Genomic DNA, 7,190 nt, shown 5'->3' on the forward strand with positions numbered 1-7,190 from the left:
CCACCAGGGACCGAGCCCAGAGAGGCCGCCATAGCAGTCCTGAAGGGGACACACAGATGGGGAAGCAGAGGCTCCGAGGTGTTGATATGCTGCCTGGGGTCACCCAGCAGACACAGGGCAGCACCTGAACACCGGTTTACCTGCCGGCCGTTCTGCGGATGCAGGTCTTGTAGAGCTTGACCGCGTCCTCCATCCCTCAGATGGGGTTAGCCTGACGCCGCTCTCAGAGTTCGTGTTCACTCATTCTACTATTTATTTCTTCCCCAAATGAACATTTCTTATGCGCCTGCTAAGCATCCGGAAGCGAGGGGACAACTGGGGACGCTGGGAAGGGCCGGGCATGCAGGGCCTGCCCCCCGGGGCGGCCAGCCTCTCGGGGGCTGTGGGCTGGCTGTGCTCCACAGCTCTGGAGGAAGTTTCCTTCCTCAGAGCAGCAGCTCGAACAGGCATCTAGCATCTGCTTGGTTGCCTGCAGTGACAGGGAGCTCATCCCTGTGCGGAGGCATCTTCTTCACCTGTGGGATTCCAGGAGGGCTTTTGTCACCCAAAGCCCAAAGGGAATTAGCGTAAATGGGTAGAGATGAATATGGCCTAGAAAAAGACGCTACGTGGTGGCCAGGGGCATCATAAGCAGGCCCTTCGCTTTTATCCCTCATATTCAAAGGAGACCAACCCACAAGAACCAGTTAGATACTGAATCCTGGCAACTCCTTTTTCTCCTGGGAAAAGGGTTATGTCTCTGATTGATCCCGAATGATTGGCAGCTGCACTTCCGGCTGTCAGACGATGACAATATTCTAGGCGGTCGGTTTGCTCCTTACCAGAAAGCAAGGTGTTTCCCTTCACTGGACTCTCATCGGTTGAATTCAGGAGTCCAGGAGGAAACCCAGATCCCGCGTCCATGCAACTGTCTTAGAAGCGAAGGGACACGTGACTATAGATGAATTCAGATGCCAGGAGCAGATTTCAGTGATTTAAACAAAAATAAAGATTGGTTTATTTTTTTCAGAACAAGAAGCCTAGGGATAGGTGGTCGCTGCTATTGACTCACGGGGCCCACACCTTTCCGATTCTCTTGGTCTTTCTCATGTGGTGGCAATAGGGCTGCTGCAGCTCCAGGTGTCACATCTACATCCAACACCTAGGGAGTGGGTTGGGTACCATGCCCAGTCACTCCTGCTCTTTTATCAAAAAAGTAATCTCTTCCAGGATAACGGCAGCAAGTCTCTGCTTGTGTTTTGTTGTCCAACGAGCAGACCACCCCTAGCTTCGAAGCAGGCTGGGCGTGAATGGAATGGCCAGGGATCAACCATGCCTCACCACGTGAGGACAGGCACAGTGACACCCTGAACCAAGTCAGGGCTCTTTCAGCAATGGGGAAACCGGAGCTGGCTTTTTGACTAAACTCATGGTAGCGGCCACACCCCGGTGGCAGGTATTGAGGGGCTGTGTGAAAAGCCTTCTTGTAGTGATAATGACTTTGACCTGGAAAGCTCCCACGGCCCCCACCTGGATTGTGCTGTTTGCGTGTCTGGGGTTCTCCTCTGCCCAGCCCTCGTCCTTATGCTCAGCTGGCTCCTCCTGGCTTAGGCATCACGATAATCCACTTTGTTCAACCTCGCGTCTGCGTCAGGCCTGAGCTAGGGAGTGATGGGACACTCGGGGCTCACAGGAGCCTTCCTAGCCCAGCTTGAGGAGGGGGCGGCGATGCCCCTGAGCTGAGGCTCAGGTTGAGGAGTGGGCACCTTCCGCAGAAGAGCCTTCTCTCCCTCTCCGAAGGTCGGATGCTCCCCGACCGGCCCAGGGGCATCTTGGGAGCAGGAACTGGGATTGGCGTATTACTCATCTCTGTGCCCTGGCTGGACATGTCCCTCTATCTTGCATTCCCAGACCCCTGGATCAGTGGCTGGCATATATCTGAAGCTCCATATTTTTTGTGTTTTTGAGTTAGCGAATTAAGGAATGAGAAAATAAAGAATACACAAAGATAAGTATCCAAGCTTTGGTGATCTATTTCTGCTCTCAATGTTTTGGCCAAAGGATAAAGGAAAATAGCACGTGATTATCGAAGAAGAAAGACTTTGGATGCTGTATGAGTCAGGGCGTGCAGAGAAACAGTATATATATTCACACACACACCCTCTATCTGTAGATCAATCTAACTAGCTGGATTGCTATCTAACTACAAGAAATTTATTATGAGGAGCTGGCTCGTGGGGTTTGGGGGCCCGTGAAGTCTGTGACCTGTTGTCTGCAAGCCGGGGAGCTCCGGGTGAGCCCCAGGGGTAGAGCTCCAGTCCGAGTCCAGATTCTGAGAACCAGGAGCCCCGACGGTGTAGGGCCCAGCCGGAGGGCCGAGAACAGGGTGCCCCACGTGGGTCGCCGAGCGGAGAGCACATTCTCCTTTCTGCTGCATGTTGTCCCGTTTAATCCCTCAGTGGGTTGGATGACGCCCACCACTGTCAGTCTACCGATGCCCGTGCTCATCTTTTCTAGAAGTTCTCATAGACACATCGGGAGCCATGCTTCACCAGATATCTGGGCATTGCATGGCCCAGTCAGTTTGATGAGTAAGATGAACCATCACAGGTGCTAATCCTATCCGCCTGCCCAAACATCAGTCTTCACCCAACTAGACCCCAAAGCACACCCGGAAACCCTGGTGGAGGGTATATTTCAAGAGGTTTTTGTTCTGACTTCTCCAAGCGAACTGTGGACTGTCTTTGCAGCTACTCAAAGCACCAGAAGGTGACTCCACAGCTTGGGCACGAGGTCTAGGAGTCTTAGATTCTCCATGCTCCCTGCTTTCCGGATACGTGGACTGACTTTCGCACGTCGTTGGAGACGGGCTGTCGCCTCGGGATGGACAGACTGTGACTTGCAGAACGGGGTCTCCAGCTAAAGCCTCCGCGGATTCCTTGTGATCAAGTCACAAGACCTGGCAATAAAGTGGCCTTTAAATGACACCTGACCCCAGCAGGCTGCCAAAGCTGAAGCGGCGGGTTGTCACGATCAGCGCTGAAACCAGAGCCGCTTCGTCTGCCCGATGCTGCAGCCTGGACGAGCGCCCACGGCTGTCTCCAGAACGCTTCCCTTCGCTGGGGCTGCGGTGACGACGCGCACAGAGGCGTCAACGACGCACGTCCCTCGTGTCACAGTTCTGGAGGCTGGCTGTCCGAGACGAAGGCGTCCGCAGGACCAAGCCCTCTGAAGGCGCTAGCGAGGGGCCCTCTCCGGGCCTCCCTCCCAGCGTCTGGTGGCTCCTCACGCGTAGCAGCATCCTGCCCATCATCCTGCCATGTCTGCCCAAATGCCCCCCTTTTTACCAGAGTGCCAGTCATACCGTGAGGGGGCCAGCCTGCTCCACATCTACACTCGACCAACGACATCTGCAGTGACCCCGTGCCTTAATGAGGACACGTTCTGAGGTCCTGGGGGTCGGGGCTTCAACATGAATTTTGGGAGGACGCAACTCAGCCCCCAATACGAAATAAGCCCCGTTTCTTGGGTTTGCCACACCTAGCGGTGCCTTTTAAGGTAGAGGCATAAGAAGCCATTCCCCGAACAGGAACCACCGACTCTGGCCCACTTCTGCATGTACGTAACAAGGCCCCAAACAGATCTCCAATGACATGACACCCCAAGAGACTGAAGAACGAGGGCACCCCCCAAAGGACCAAGCTGCCCGAAGATGACCGCAGAGACCAAAGGGACCCAAAGCACTTCTGACGCATCGTCTTGCCCAGTTTTCCAAACTAAACAAACGTCCATCTCACAGGATTGCCTTTTTTAATTTTAGAAAATAATCATTTCATGGATACGAAATCCAAGGGACTCAGACTCACCCTGGCTGCTCACCCACTGATGGGAGGAAGGACCTGAACTCAGGACTGAGTCACAGAGGTGGCACTTTCTGAATCCCACGCGCCCCTTGAAAAGAACTCTACAGCTTCCACTTATTATTGCTTTTCTCTTTTTTTTATAGGGAAAGACTCACGAGGAAGCAGGATTCTGTCGTGGTAAATTCAGTGTGCGTGGCTATCGTTTGACTCATCCATTGGTCTTTGCAGTCTTTAGAAACTTGTACGCCATATAAAACACGAGAATAGGAGTTCCGGTGGATTCAGGTGTCACTTGTGGCCCTCTGTCTACAACTTTTGTTATTAGTTCTCAAACAAGAGCACGATTTACTATAAGACCATTTTATCTGATGAGAAATCTCAATCCATTTCGCTTATAGTATTTTTTCTTGGGAAGACAGTTGCCATAAACAAGAATCTTATCTATACTGAGAATAACAGTATTAAAAGCATAAAGCTGTCTCGGCTCTTTCCAAGAGTCTAATACCAATTCTAATTGCTTTCGTGATTTCTAAGGACCGTCTCCTTCATTCAGAACTGTACACAGAGCCCCTCACGGCATCAGGCAGTTTCATAATCTGACTCCTTGTCACTTCAGTCTCATCGATAACCTTCGAGTTACTAGAAGTTCTGTCTATACCTTTTCCTATAGTGTAACGTCCTTTAGCTCGTAGTCAACAACCATCTGTCCTTTAAAACAAACTTCCAGCGTTACCTCCTCCAGGGAGGACTCCCTGCTTTACCCGGGCAGAGTCGGGGCTTCCCGTGTGTCCGCGCGCGTTCTTCCTAACGGTCAATCGGAGCTCAAGGCCACGTGGCCTTATCTTGGTTTACTTTGCTGGATCCCTGCTGTTACCGGATGAATCGTGACCCCCTCCATCCAGAAAGATCTGTTGAAGTCCTCACCCCAGGTCCTCAGAACGTGACCTTTTTACAGGCGTGATCAAGTTAAAATGCGATCAGTACCGTGGGCCTGATCTGACAGGACCCAGTGTCCTTATACGGAGGGGAACTCGACACAGAGACGCACTCACACAGAGGGGGTGACCATGTGAAGAGACGCAGGGAGGGGAGAGAGCCTCCTGACAACCTGGCAGCAGCTCAGGCCACCAGGGGCTGGTGGGGAGGCCTAGAGCCGACTCCTGTATTCGGATCGCTGAGGGGCCAGGCGAACCCTGAGGCCACCGTCCGCTTCGTGGCATCCAGTGGCAGGTGGAGAGGGCGCCCTGTCTTAGGCCCAGGGCCCACACGGGGCCCGCCCCATCCACCCTCTGATCCAGCTAGAGAGAGCGCCATCCAGGTTGGGGCTGGAGCGAGGGATGAAAGCCTCTTCCTGTCGATCCAAACACGATGAGAAATAGGTGCAGCTTTTAGGCACTCGATGAAGCTCGGCCTCAGGAAGCGTCTGCATTTACTCGGTTCCGGCGAAGAGCTGGGGTCATTAGAATTCATGTGGCCGCGACTCAGGGGGGAGTCTGCCTGCCGCAGGAGAAAAATCCTAGACCTGGGGACTTGGAATTAAGGCCACAGAGCTGGGAGCAGCAGACACAGTCTCCATCACATGAGCCTCCGTTTCCCTACTGCCAAGGGCCGACCTCACGGGCGTGCAAGCTTTCCCGCGCTCAGAGGGCCCGTGCCTGGTTTAACGCTCTGTTGCCTTCCCGAAACGCTTCTCTTTGAACTTGCGTTTGTAACAGGTCTGACGAGATAAGGGAGCATGTGCGTCAGGAGAGGAGATTCGTGCAAGCTGTGTGTCCCCCGTTCCCTGCCGCTCCTTGTGCACGTATGGTGACAGTGCTCCACGGGCACCGGATTCCAGCGGGCTCTCCCTGGGTGACGCGTCGGGGAGACAACGCCAGCGCGAGAAAAGCGAGTCCCGCCTACGGCCGAGTAACGGGGGCCCTGGCGGCCCTGGGAACGGGAAGGACCAAGGACCCCTCCCCGAGCTGCTTACGGGCGCCAGTCCGGCACTTGTGCCGAAGACGAGCACACGGAGAGACCGGCTGACAATCCTCAGTTCCTTCCCTTCCCCGGTCTCCTCCTCGCTCCTCGGGAATCCCGACTAAAGAGCGTTTCAAGTGCACGCAGCTCGGGAAGCGGAACCAGAGCATCGGGCGCGTTGTCTGCGCGTGTTCGTCGTGCCTTTGGGAATGAGGCCCGAGCTGCGCCGGTATGGATCGTGGAATTCCGGGGATTCCGCTTGCGACATTGGCTTGTCAGACCAGCGCTGCGCGTTACAGAGACAAACAGTAGGATTGACGCTAGTAACTGAAAATTCAAATTTTTCTTTATCCAGAATGGCATTTAAACAGCAAGTAGAAAACAGCGTGAACATGTGAAGAGGCCTCAGAAGAAAGAAGCGTCATATTTTAGTGTTTACTGGCATTTTTTTCCAGTTTATATATATTTTTTGTAGTAAGCCCTGAAAATTATGTAGCTGGTTCTGCTACTGGTACAGATAGGGGCTCGGGTTCGAAGTCATGGAACTGAGTTACTCACAGTTCCGTGACTTAGTTACTAAGCATCTCACAAACTCGCACGCGATGCTAGTTATTCCGAGTTTGAATATGAACGTAGACGTGCTCAGCTCAGATTCACCCCAGCACACCCTGGGTCCTTCCTGCCTTCAGCCCCCTCATCCCTAACCCCTTCCGTGCTTCCGTCTCTCCCCACGCTGACCGCTGGCTTCCATTTCCCCTGTCACCGCCCAGGATGAAGCCACCATCGCTTCGCCGGAAACTTCTCCTACAGTCCCTGAAGGAATGAGTCGCTCTGCGTCCAGCCCTGCCCTGCTCACCCCGCACCCAGCTCTCGGGATGACATGGGGAAGCGTCCCCCTGATCACGCCCCCTGCTCCTCTCCACGGCTCCCCACTGCACGTGGAGGGCGGGAACCAAACACTCCCACCGGGCCACCCTCCTCCACGGCATCCCCAGGCAGCTCTGTAGCCCCCGCCACCCCCACGGCCGTTCTGAAAGAGCCGCTTTTCCCAGAAGGAACTCACTCACCCAGGCCCCGAGCCTTCGCGACCCCGTTACCTGACCAGCTTATACCTGACCAAATTCGGATCAGGTCTTGCCTCCTCCAGGAAGCCCCCCAAGCCCGCCTCCGCCCCTCTGACTTCTCGGCTGGGTGACAAAAATAATCCCTGTGCTCCTGTAGCATCTTAGACACCCTGGCTAACTAATCATTTCGCCATTACACTGAGATGACAGGTTTATGCATCCGTTTCTCCCTCTAGACATTGAACTCGTGGAGAACAGAGATTTTTGTCTCGTTAATTATTGGAATCTGAGCTAACAGTCGGAGGCCTTAGTAGACGAATGTCCA

This window comes from Pteropus vampyrus, unplaced genomic scaffold (genome assembly GCF_000151845.1).
Source record: "Pteropus vampyrus isolate Shadow unplaced genomic scaffold, Pvam_2.0 Scaffold438, whole genome shotgun sequence".
Taxonomy (NCBI): Eukaryota; Metazoa; Chordata; class Mammalia; order Chiroptera; family Pteropodidae; genus Pteropus; species Pteropus vampyrus.